Source organism: Plectrocnemia conspersa, unplaced genomic scaffold (genome assembly GCF_051122295.1).
Source record: "Plectrocnemia conspersa isolate PC_06_02 unplaced genomic scaffold, ASM5112229v1 ptg000006l, whole genome shotgun sequence".
NCBI lineage: Eukaryota > Metazoa > Arthropoda > Insecta > Trichoptera > Polycentropodidae > Plectrocnemia > Plectrocnemia conspersa.
In genome coordinates this window covers 24,221,397-24,233,996 of record NW_028277170.1, presented here as the reverse complement: position 1 = coordinate 24,233,996, position 12,600 = coordinate 24,221,397, and the positions used below count along the sequence as shown (strand labels likewise).

The 12,600-nt window shown below is 29.5% G+C and overlaps 1 protein-coding gene across 2 annotated transcripts in view; it reads left to right on the top strand.

Annotated features, from left to right (window-relative positions):
- LOC148234585 (discoidin domain-containing receptor 2-like) overlaps nucleotides 1–12,600 on the top strand; it is a 374,653-nt gene that overhangs the window by 76,175 nt on the left and 285,878 nt on the right. For both annotated transcript variants that reach the window (XM_088187968.1, XM_088187967.1), the window contains exon 2: nucleotides 7,877–7,927. The gene's annotated coding sequence lies outside the window, so the exon portion shown is untranslated. The remainder of the gene's footprint in view (nucleotides 1–7,876; nucleotides 7,928–12,600) is intronic.

The window sequence follows — 12,600 nt, the reverse complement described above, 5'->3', positions numbered from 1 at the left end:
GTTTTTAGTTACATTATGAACCAATTATTGTTTAAATCTTAACCGTGTATGCGACAAAGTAACTTTTATATTTTTTTTCGGTCATTTAAACATAATTTTTAGCAGCTCAAAAAAATAGGTATTAACCCTAATGTCACAGGAAACTATTATTGAATTAATTTTGCTTTATATGCAAACTAACATTTATATGATACTATTGTTTAATCGAAATATCATATGTAAAAATCGCATTCTGATTTAATAATTATTTGTTATTAAAAAATAGCATATTCCGTACGTCTCAGACTATTAACTCTGAAGCTGCGGTTTCAAGCCCCGGCATATTATTTATAAAAATATATTTATAATATCTGGTGCTTAATACTTGTAGGTTTTCATTATGTCTGGTACAGATTTGCCCGTTGTAACGCATTGGGCTTACGCCTCTCAGGTTAAAACGAAAGATTTAATAGAAAAAATATGTATATATACATATATTATAAAGCACAAGTGGTTAGTAGCTTTCCTGTTGACATTAAAAATATGAGCTATTTAAATGGTAGTAATTTAAAACGTTTCTCCATTGATTATTATATAATATATACTTAAATAATCTTGTTAAATTTTTTCATAGCGTAAGTGAGAGCCCTGTACGTGGCTCGTGGCATTAAAAAGGTTAAAAATACCAGTTATTACTTCACATACAGCTTTAATATATTATTTAATTTTTTATAGTTAATTTAATTGCTATTGTAGAGGAACTTTTTATCGGTTTAAGTCGGTGAAGTGTATTTTTTATATATATTAAAAATATCGTGAATAATATGTTATTACTATTGTAAAATACCTAACACAGCATAGTATGATAATTGATTTATTATTTTAAAATATTGTATCACTAACTATAGTAATATTTCAATGTTACTATGCACATAAAACTCACGACATGTGTGTGCGTGTGGTATTTTAAAAAGGAATACGACATTTATTTTATTATTTTCATTCCGTGTCATAAAACAAAATGTTAAGCGTTTAGTATGGCATAGTATACTGTAGACTTGGCCGTATTTGATTTGAAATTGTGACATTTTTACTGCCGCGATTAACACATGCCCTCACGGATTTATCAGGTCCTAAACTGTGCGTGTATGCCCGAGCTTTAAAGCTCATGTTGCCCTTCCTTATAAGAAAAAAAAGTCAATAAACGGATGGGAAAAAATTCGACGATTCGAGATAAAGTCGCTCAATATTGACTGGAGAGATAACAGTGGGGTGTCGCAACACGTATGGAAATTTTAAACATTAATATCCACATTATAAACATAAAAACTATATTTTAGAGTCAACAGTTCGTTGAAAGCATACACGTGTATAACAAATATTTTTAGTGGACCGTAGAAAATCATTTTATTGCATAGCTGTAAAATCTTCTTTTAAAGTAAAACCATAGCGAGCTTTTTGAAATTTAATCTAATAAGAAAAAGTTTTATTAAAATTTACGTTTTGACAACAAAATATCAGAGTGACGTTTAAGACTCACATATATATTTATGCATGCTATAAATTATATAATAGCACGGAGCAATTTCATTGTTACGAACACTTTTATGACGTCTTTCGCAAAGAGACAAATGTTCATTGACCTCAAACTATTATTTTGCAGCGACAATTCAATATATTGTACACTTAAAACCGCGCATTAAATTCTGCATAAGAAATTATTATCAGAATATTTCATATATATATATTTACTTAACACTACATACACATGTAAAAATATAAACATATGTGTGAGCGCATCGACTTAATCTCGTAAATCTGCGCATCGTCGTCTGAGCCATATTTTTTCTCATAAAAAAGTTAAACATAATAAAGAAATCATCTTCTTTATATAACGTGTATGTGTATGTGTATATAGTCACCCAACGGAGAGATTATAGGCTGACTCATAATAATATGGCATTCAATAAATATTTCAAGAAGTTTAAAATAAAATTGTTTATATTGTGTATTTTAATAGCTCCCAAATGTATCACATTATTTGTAATTTGTCGGTTAAAATCAATCTTAAGTTTGAAACATATGATAAATAAATAAATATCGACATACCTGGCAACAAAAATGTAATGACTTTGCAGTCAAAATAGACGCTAGAAAAGCTTATTTAATTAAGAATATATGGTAATTTATCTGTGTTATTTTAATGATCCGCTGGTGTGTCTAATGTTGAAATTTTAGAAAGTACCCTTCTGTGACCATGCGTCTCATTTTTATCTCGCTGATTTGAAACAACTCTTGCGAATTGCAGATGAGGATGTTGGTGTGCCAATTGCATCGCTTCTTTGACACACCTCCCATTCCATTGTTAGTCATAATTTTCAATACATATATGTATTTAATTGTATTTAATCGAAATGGTCGTTTAAATGACTTTAAAAAGACCCCACAGAGTGTTTCATACTAAGTTAATACCTAAGTTGGTGAAAGATAAAGCGAAGATATGAGTTTTGATTAACAAATATATTTAACTTTTTAACGTGAAATGGGTTATAATTTTTTATGGCTACCGGATTATTGCGTAAACGCAAATTGAGCACACAAAAATTCCACACGGCGAAAATTCTGAATATAGGTCATTGATTGTTAATTAAATTTTATTTTTAATTCCAACTGCTTATTATTTTTTTCCATTTTCAAGCAAAAAATTGTGTAATTGTAGGAAATGTTAATTACTATTTATATATTTTTAAAACATGATATTTTTAATGATCAGAATTTTTGCTGTGCGTAATTTTCGTTTGCTCAATAATCACAGAACTCGAAATAATATAGAGATGCTGCTTATATTCCGCAATGGAAGGCGTTGCATTTCGTTGATGAAATAGTAAAGGCGATGGATTTTAAAACTGCTAAAAATTATTATCACTACTTCACACTCTATCATAGAGTCAATGCACTCTATCATAGAGCCAATGATATTTTTTAATAATTCCGTTCATGCAGTGAATATATGATTAAAAAATAAAATAATATATTTTGGTATATAAAAAAAACATTAAACCAAAATAATATTTTTATGCTATAAACAATAAAAAAAACGTTTTTTTTACTCAAAAGTATTTGCGTTAATACAGTCAGTTCGAGAGCTATACATTTCATAATTATTTATTTAATTCAAATTTGGATTTATTATTAGCTCTAAGGCACACAATACGGACTGATTAATAAATATATATAAAAAATATAGTAATGATTTTAATTTCTATAAATTTGTTTAAATATATAAAAAAAAATATTTTATTTTTTCTGTGCTGTTCTTCAATAAACGTTTAAACAGTTTAAATATAAATATAACATATCTTTAGTTGTATACAACATTGGTCGTCAACCTTTTGTTGCAAGAGGGCCAAACAGTTTACTTGGGACTTGCAGTATTTTAATTTAAAATATTAAACGCTATTTATAAATTTTTAGTATTAATAAAATAAAAACAAATCAAATAAAATAAATCAATGATATTTTTGTGGTTGTATTTGCCTTGCAAGTTTTTTTATATTAACTTGCATTTTTGAAGTAGAGAAGCGTCTGTGAATCTGAAAACCAAGAATAGTGTTTTTTCGGTAATTCTGAATTGATAAGGTTTGCTTACAAATATATGTACTAACATACATACTAATTCTTTTCTGAGCATTCCTTTTTTAATCCTTGTAGTTTTCAGAAGGCAAAATCCCATAGAAATACAGCAAGATAGTTTTTTAAAAATATACAACATATTTTTTGCATCTCATAACATATTATGTTTTATAGTATTTTTAACTAAAATCACTATTATGTTAAGTTTAAAGGTAGTTAAAGTATTGAAAAAGCTAAAAGTTAAACAATATAATATGTTAGGGTGGCTTAAAACTTTCCTTTTCCTTTTATGTAATAATCAAGCAAGTTTTAATTCAGCAACGCGTGTGTAAACTTATCAAAACACTTCCGTTATTTAAAGTCAACATCAGATTTATTTATCTACTTTTAGGTTAGGTTAGTTTTAATTATAGGAACAATATATAATTAGGCATGATGATTATTTGCTGAGTAATTATAATATTTTGTTATAAATAAAATTAAAAATCATTTCTTCGTTGAGTTTGATTTCAGTCTGGTGTCCCATTACTGATTTAGTAGTGTTTGCTTGTTTTTGTTGTATAATTGTAGATGTTGCATCATAATATTTATAATAAATAAATATTTTTTGTGCACTCTATAGACGTATATTCATTATGTGCCATCGTCGAACCTTAATGGCATTGATTTGATCAAATTATACACAACACACATACACCGAAAGACAGAGGGGCAACGGCAGGGGTCCTCCGGAATCCGATTTTACGCGTCCCACCCTAGCGGCGACGTTAAATACCCCTGATATAGAAAATTTTATCGCATGCGATAGGGCGGGGAATAGCGTGTGTCAGGAATGCCACAAAATGCAGGTATAGATGGGCGATATGCCCGAAAAAATAGTGTGAACACACGTCATGCGTGTCGTATCGATTATGATCGGGGTCCCGCAGACACCCCACGCAGCGTGACGACAATGGAACCGTTTTATTTTATTAACGAAAGGAAAAAAACGAGGTGGCGGTGAGTAGTGCAAAGGAAAGAAAAATAATATATTAACGATCCGTCCCGAAATTAGACACGATCCTTGTTCCGTATTCAGGAGACGTCAGAGAAATTCGCTTAGCGCTTCTTTTCGGTAGCAGGAGTACGTGTGCTTCGACAATCGGTTCTTAAACTGTGTCTCGCGAGAATTGAATCATTATATTTTTATATATTCAAAAACATTTTTATGTGACACATTAAAACTTCATAGTATGTAAATGTAAGTCCTAGGAATAATATTAAACTAATTTGATATATATAATACTCTTACAATATATTTTTTTTAATATTTAATTATTGTTGTTATTCATTTTCTTGTCTTTAATTCGTTTTCAATTTTTATATATATTATAATACTTCTTCGCAAAGTTTACTGTCTGCTTACACTTCCTGACGTCTCTATTGCAGCTAGTTCTGAAAAGCCGTTTCGATATTCGCAACCCGTGAACCTGTATGTTCTTAGATATATAAACGCTTGTATTAATAACAGCAAATATCTTAATATATTATATACCTATATTTTATTATGAATTATTTAAAAATCTAATCAATATTAATTTAAAGTATTCTGTAATAAGCCCGCGTGATTGTATTGAGCTCTATAATAATCTGTAATTATCTGTAACTATTTATAAATTATTTTTTAACATTTCTTTATATTTATTGTATATATTAAATTAAAGTACATTATTTTTCAACCATATTTCATATTCGTTATTTAATCCTTAAAGGTTGAATATTTTTTATTATTAAATCCAAAATAATCATAAAAATACAGTTTAATACCTATTATTTACCGTTTATGTGTTATTCGTAATTAAAGTGGTGATAATTTTAAACGTTTCTTCATATATACTCTAATAGTCTTATAATATTATTTCGTAACGTAAGAGAGTCAATACCATCGTGAAGCGACTGAGCTTCATACGTGGCTCGTGGCATTAAAAAGGTTAATGTACCGGATTATTGCACAAATAAAAAACGTGCATACGAAAATTCCACAGACCGAAAATGATTTAATAGGCAAATGTATATTAAAATATAATTTAATTTTAATTCCAACTGCTTCATATATTTCTCTATTTTCAAGTAAAAATGTGTGTAGTTATGTAAGTGTATCATACTAATGTAAATGCTCAAAGGTATAGTAGAAAATCCTTCAGTGCTCGAGCAGCTCCAAATGTGTTTAGTCTTCGGTCGCGACCACTGTTCTTATGCCTGCACAACACTCTCTGGAAGCTGGCCAAGGTTGTCCAAAGACGGAGAATATAGTGGGTTACTTCGGTTGACTTCGGTTCTCTCGGAAGTTGTCCGAGGTTACCGAACGGGAGATAATTCAGTCGACTTGGCCAGCTTCGAGCGCTTCCGAACATTGTCGGCAAACGGACCGAAGTCGGAGCTGCTCTTTCGAACACGAGCGGTGAGATACTTCCCCTTTCGCTCTCTCGCTAGAGAGATAATGATATGGTTTTTCGCAAACTGAGATAGAACGAGTAACTCGGTTCAATTTCAGTATGCGCGTAGGCGTTCTTTGATCAATACGCATGACGAGCGCTGCATCGTGGTCACGTGGCCAAGTTATAATACGACGTGCTTATTGGGTCTTTGAATATCTTAGGGCACCAAATGGGATTTTTTATAGTATATTCTTCTAACATATATCGGTATTATATTTTTTCATATAAAATTAAATCATTAGTGGTGCTTGATTTTGTTAAAAAAAATCGTTTCAAAAAAAATTATAAATATCACACCATAAATAATTCTTATTTAGAATCGATGGCGACAAATTCTAGGATAGTCACAGATGTGATGTTCGTGTTCTGAAGTATAAATTTATGCCTTATGGCATTTTGCAAAAGCCGACAAAAATTTTGCGTAAATTGAATATTTACGACCGAAAAGTTTTCACTGATATTGTATTGGTGAGTGCCCACACAATATATAATTATCAATAGCGTAATTTTAATAATATGACAATTTAAAAATTGCGATTATATGGCACATTTTTCGATCGCGCGCAAATATGTGCGGACGTCATTCACGGCCGCCGTCCGGACGGCATATGAAATTTGTGGCGGTGTGGCCGCTACTCGGACTTCAGTTGACCTTCGGTTCGGACAACTTCCAGAGAGTGTAGTGCAAGCATTACCTGTAAAGTCTAGAGCTGGAACATTTGGCAAATTCTTATCTGGCAATTCGTCTGCTCAATATTGTGCATAGAGATACTGACGTTTTCTCGTGCACATATGGGGTTTTGATTCAATTTGTGTGTGACAATGCACACCTGTTGAGCTGATTTGTCTGTTCTTTTATATTATTTTCGTATTTTTACTTGTATGTATTTTAAAATTGTAATATATTTTATACTTATTGCAACCTGTCATAATTTTAATAAATAAATAATACATATTACGAACTGCCTACTTGATATAAATATATACATATTTATAAATTGTTTATTTGGTAAAAATTTAGTCCAAGTTTAGGGGTAAGTTAATATGTTTACCAACACACAAAAATGTACTTTTCGGGATTACTATTATTATTGTTTATTTAATCACACGCTTAGTTATAATATATTCATGGATCTGCTTGGTATATAAATATAAAGATGCTCATTTAAATAAATTTAAGTTACTGTTTTTTAAATTTAATAAAATATATGTATTCCATTAGATAGAAAAAGCTAAGTTGCTAAGCTTTAAGCTGTTATTTTTGTCAGCATCCAAACTCGTTTCTAGCTGTGGCTTTTGAGCCTGGACCGGGCGATTCTCTCGTGGAGAAAAATGAGAAATAAACGTCCACGAAACCGGAGCCGGACACTCAACAAGTGATTAGTATTTGTAAAAGAACGAAAAAGACTTCTTAAATGGAAAGAAACGATCTCGAATCTATTAATCTCTCGCGGCGGACGAGAGCGCTAAAAGCTCACCGCTTAAAAGCCCCACTATTAATTAACGAGCTTTGAACTTTGAATAAATTGCGCGTAGCTAGATTATTTTTATTATTTTTCATCGGTGTCGAAACACAAAGGGATATAAACAAAAATCAATTATAAGTAGCGTTGCATCGATTAATATTATTTTTATGACCCTCGTCGGTCGCTTCTATAATGCATTCCTGAATTTATTACTAAGCGTGCTTGTTCATATGCCAACTAGATTGATGAATCATGTAAGTAAATGCATCTGTCAATGAGCTTTTGAAGTATTACTAAAATTGTTTTTTTTTTCTTCAACAGGCTTAACATCCGATAGGCCTATGAAATAAACCAGCAGCAAATTCTACACATGTAAGTTTTAATTTTTAATATATCAATTTAGGCGATTATATACCACAAACGCTGTTTTTATTAGGAATATTATATATAATTCATGAGTTCTCTCAAATCAATCGCAACGTTTACATCAATATTTAATTGCGCGACGGTCGTAAAGCAGCTTCGGGAACTTTACTGTCACACCTCATACATATTATATGTAACGAAGTACACAATCCGTACTAGTAAATAATACAATTGAATAACTGAATAGTGGCAAATACAATTTAGAATCAATTTTTAATTTATTGAGGTAAATAATGCAACGCATCCATATTAAATGCATATTTCGCTGGCACGTTTTTCGATTATTATTTTTTCTTCCCCCGCACATACAGGGGGCGTAACAAATTATTTGTAATATTGGGGGGTGTGAAAGTCGCGTGCTTTGTGTCGTGACCAGAATGGGTCAGGCGATTGTATCACAATGGCCCTCGGGGTCGAATCCATATCAAAATCGCACAATTCGCCAGAGGTATACGGGATACTACAGGTAAGCCTTTCCGGGCTATTAAATATTTTTGATTAAAAAAAGAAAGAAGGAAATATGTTATATGAACCCTTTGGCCGTAAAACGCCTCGATGCGATGCTAAGATTAAAATATGTATTATAATAATGCGCATCTGCCGTCATATATGGATCGATAAATATAGAAAAGGCAAGGCATATTTTATAACAAAAGGATTATGGTTATTTTATAGTTAGTTTATGTCCTGAAATCAAAAATATATTAGACAGCTATTTTTTAACATTAATAATTGTGTAAAAAATCATTGCTATTTTAAGTTGCATGAATTTATTAAAAAAAAATTTAATTTCATTGCAATTATTCATAATTGATTTTGGTGATTTATTAAAGGTTTTAAATGCAATATATTTTAAAGAATTTGTGCCAAACTTCACAGAAGTGCTTGAGGGATGTGTAAATCATCGGCAGATTTAATTTCATAAATATGTAGCTGTTTTCTAAATTTAAATTTAGTAATTATAATCGATTTTTTCTCTAGCATTTTTTTGTTATCATTATTATATCATATTAATAGGCAAAATTTTAGTTTTTATATATATGTCTTTTGAAAAAATTGACACATTGGATTTTGCTAACGAACATATACAGGATGCTCAAGAATTCTATACTGTCACCAAAATTCAACTTTATATATGTATAAATAAGCTCACACTGACCTTAACTTTATTGCAATCGACCCATAACACTAAACGTGTCTTGGAAAAAAAAAACTTATTTTTTTTAATTTTTAATTTTTTTTAACAGTATTATAAGTATATTTGAAAGCTCTATTTCGTATCAAAAATTCAAGTCAATATCTTAAATAAGAACCAAATACGAGCGTTAACTATATGCAGAGTCGCATAAAAGCTCTTTCGGGGTCCAGTCAATATACAATTCTGGGAAAGGTGCATTTTTTTCGTCGTCTCAGCAAGTGCATAATGGCGAACCTCTAGCTCAACACGTGCGCGCGACCTTTTATTTTTATTCTTTTCAAAACAAGCAATATTGAGGACATTTAAAAATGAAAAGCTTGTAAATATAACACTTTTATAATATCTCAACAAAATAATTTTGACACAATTTTACCTTTATTTATAATAAATTATTGTATTCTGCCTGGAACTAATAAAAACAGATTTTCAATTATTTTAGGATCAACCTCTTCTTTTCACACTTCTATAATATTTCTTTTCAGCTCGGCTAAATATTTTGATCGTTTTTGTTGTTTTATGAATGCCTATAAATTTTCAATTGGGTTCAGGTCGGGGCATGTTTCCTGGATATGTTAATAATATGATTCTCATTAACTCTTTGAAATGTATAATTTATCATTCGCAATTTAAACCCTTGATTTGGCTTTTATATTGGATGTTTTTATAATCAAAATCTTTTTAAAGTAAAATAAAGCATATTTAAAAATAAATAAAATATATTAAAAAAAAAAATTTTAAAATAAATAAAATATATTTAAAAAAAATTAAATTAAAAATTTATTTTTATTTTATTTATAAATGCAATAATTGATTTATATATGCATTAATTGACCCTAAAAAGATTTTGATTATAAAAATTATAAATATGATTGCTAATAACTGAGTGTTTAATCTGCGACTGCACGATTATATTGCTTTTGACGTGAATTTTTGATTTCCGAGAAGGGATTTTTTTTTTACGCTCTTTTATTGCTTAAAATATAGTTTAGTAACGCTTTATTTGATTCTAAAAAAATTTAGAATATAAATATAATTAATTTGAACGCTAGATAACCGAGCGTTTAATCTGCGACTGCACGATTTTATTGCTTTTGACGTACATTTTTAACTTCTGAGAAGGGATACTTGTCTTTTGCACTCTCTTATTGCTCAAAATTTAGTCAAGTAATGCTTTATTTGACTCTAAAAAGATTTCAATTATAAAAATACGTAATATTTTAAGCGTTTAAATTGCGACTGTGCGATTTTATTGCTTTTGACATAGGTTTTTGACGTCTGAGAAGGGATAGTTGTTTTTTGCGCTCTCTTAATAATAAAAATTCATTCAATTCTGACTTATTTTAAATCATAATTTTCTTATATAAAGTCTTAATAATAATAAAAAAAAATACATTATAGCGTTGATTAAGCACACGACAATTATAGTAAAAAATATTTTAAGCACATACAATATCAACACACAGTATCATGACACAAAATATTATTAAAAACCGGTTTTTTATGATGGTATTTTTTACAATCAATTATATATGTACATGTGTCATTCTGTTTCTTTATCAAGAATTCATTACAAGCGGTAAATGGTAGCCACGTGACATTTGCACATGTCATTCTGGCTGCCATTTATATGCTAACTGTGCTATTTTTAACTTTTAAATTAACAGGAAAATAAAATTAATAACAAATTTAATCAAAACATGCATATAAAACTTAATATAAAAAAACAATTTAATATTATATTTTATTTCTTGTTGTTTTAATGCCATTTAATAAAACTGCTACATTTTTATCTATTGAATTGTCCTAGAAAATATTATACAAATTCACACCTCCGTACAATATTCCCCGGGCCGTTCTCATTTTCTTATACCTTACTATCCTTAAATTGTCTCTATTTCTAGTATTAAATCAATGTACATCTTTATTTATTATAATTAAATATTTATTAAAATACTTATAACTTACATATAAATACTAAAAAATCATCTTTAATGTTTCTTGAACATCCAACCATTCCAATAAATCAATCATACTTCTACTACTTGAAAAAAAATATTTTTATTTAAAACTATTTTGTATTTTCACAAAATCATCTTATCTAATTTATTAATTTATTAAGCATATATAATATAGTAAGTAAATAACTTTGATAGTAAAATTACTATTCATCACTGTATGATTTCGTAATATCCAACATATACAATTGAGTGTACATACATATGTGTTGGATATGTGATACGTTATGAATTTTACAGACCTCAGTCTCCCCAGCTGCACGCGCGCGCGCAATCTCCTCCCACTCTCCCCTAAGGTCTGCTCCCGAAAAGCCACCGGACTCCCTCATTAACATTCTCACATTAATGGACATATGCTATAGGGGAGTAGAAAAAGTCCGGCGACAAAATAAATTAAGGACCGACGATAATGACCGCATTTTCGCCGTTGTACCCGGAATTATGTTTTTCTCGCGACTTCTGTCCGACGCCATATAAATCAAAGCGAACACAGAAAAAGGTGTTGGACCGCTGTTTAATTAGGAAGGTTAGATTTTAACAAGGTTTTTGCATTAATGTAACTTTTTAGAATATCACACATGGTGGTACGACGAGTTTATTTTTTACAGACAGGGTCAGAAAAAATATTATTTATTACAGATAGAAAGCAAAGCTGTTTATATTTAGGATATTACTTAAAATATTCCTTAAACCTGTGTTTCTATAATATTTTAGTTTTATATATAATATATATATAATACATGTTTTTTTGAAATAGCAATGACTATTGAATGCCTAAATGTTAGTTCTAAAAGGTGTGTATTTATCGATCAATGATAAGTGTATCGAACGTATGGGTTAATGGCGTTAAACGCAACTTCGGCATCTCTTTCTCAATTAAAAATAATGATGAAATGGATAGCTCTCGAACTGACTGTGTTAACGCAAATAGGGTATAGAAGCAGTTTTTTAAATTTATTATAAAGCTCGATTATTACAAATTTAAAATTAGCTTTAGACACAAAAAAATAACATTTTTTTTAACAATTAAACACAAAATAATAATGTTGTTAATTTAAAAAAAAACTCTTCTGGATTTTAGAGACGCGAATTCGTCAATTTGTTCTGATAAGTCTAAACTTTCTGATTCAATAGATACTATTACTATATTATAATACATAGGTTTTTCTGAGACATCGTCGATCGGTAAGATTTGGGAAAATGTTATTAAATCTGCCTCTAAGATATTTTTTAATATCTGTAAAGGATTGTTCGATGATGAGGAATTAAGCAAAATTTTCTGTAAGACAGTATTTCATAAAAAAAAATTAAAAAATAGATTATAAATCAAGGTAAATTTGCATTTTTAAAAAAATACAATTTTTATATTTATTTTTGATTAAGGCGTCCAAAGGGTTAAAGCATTT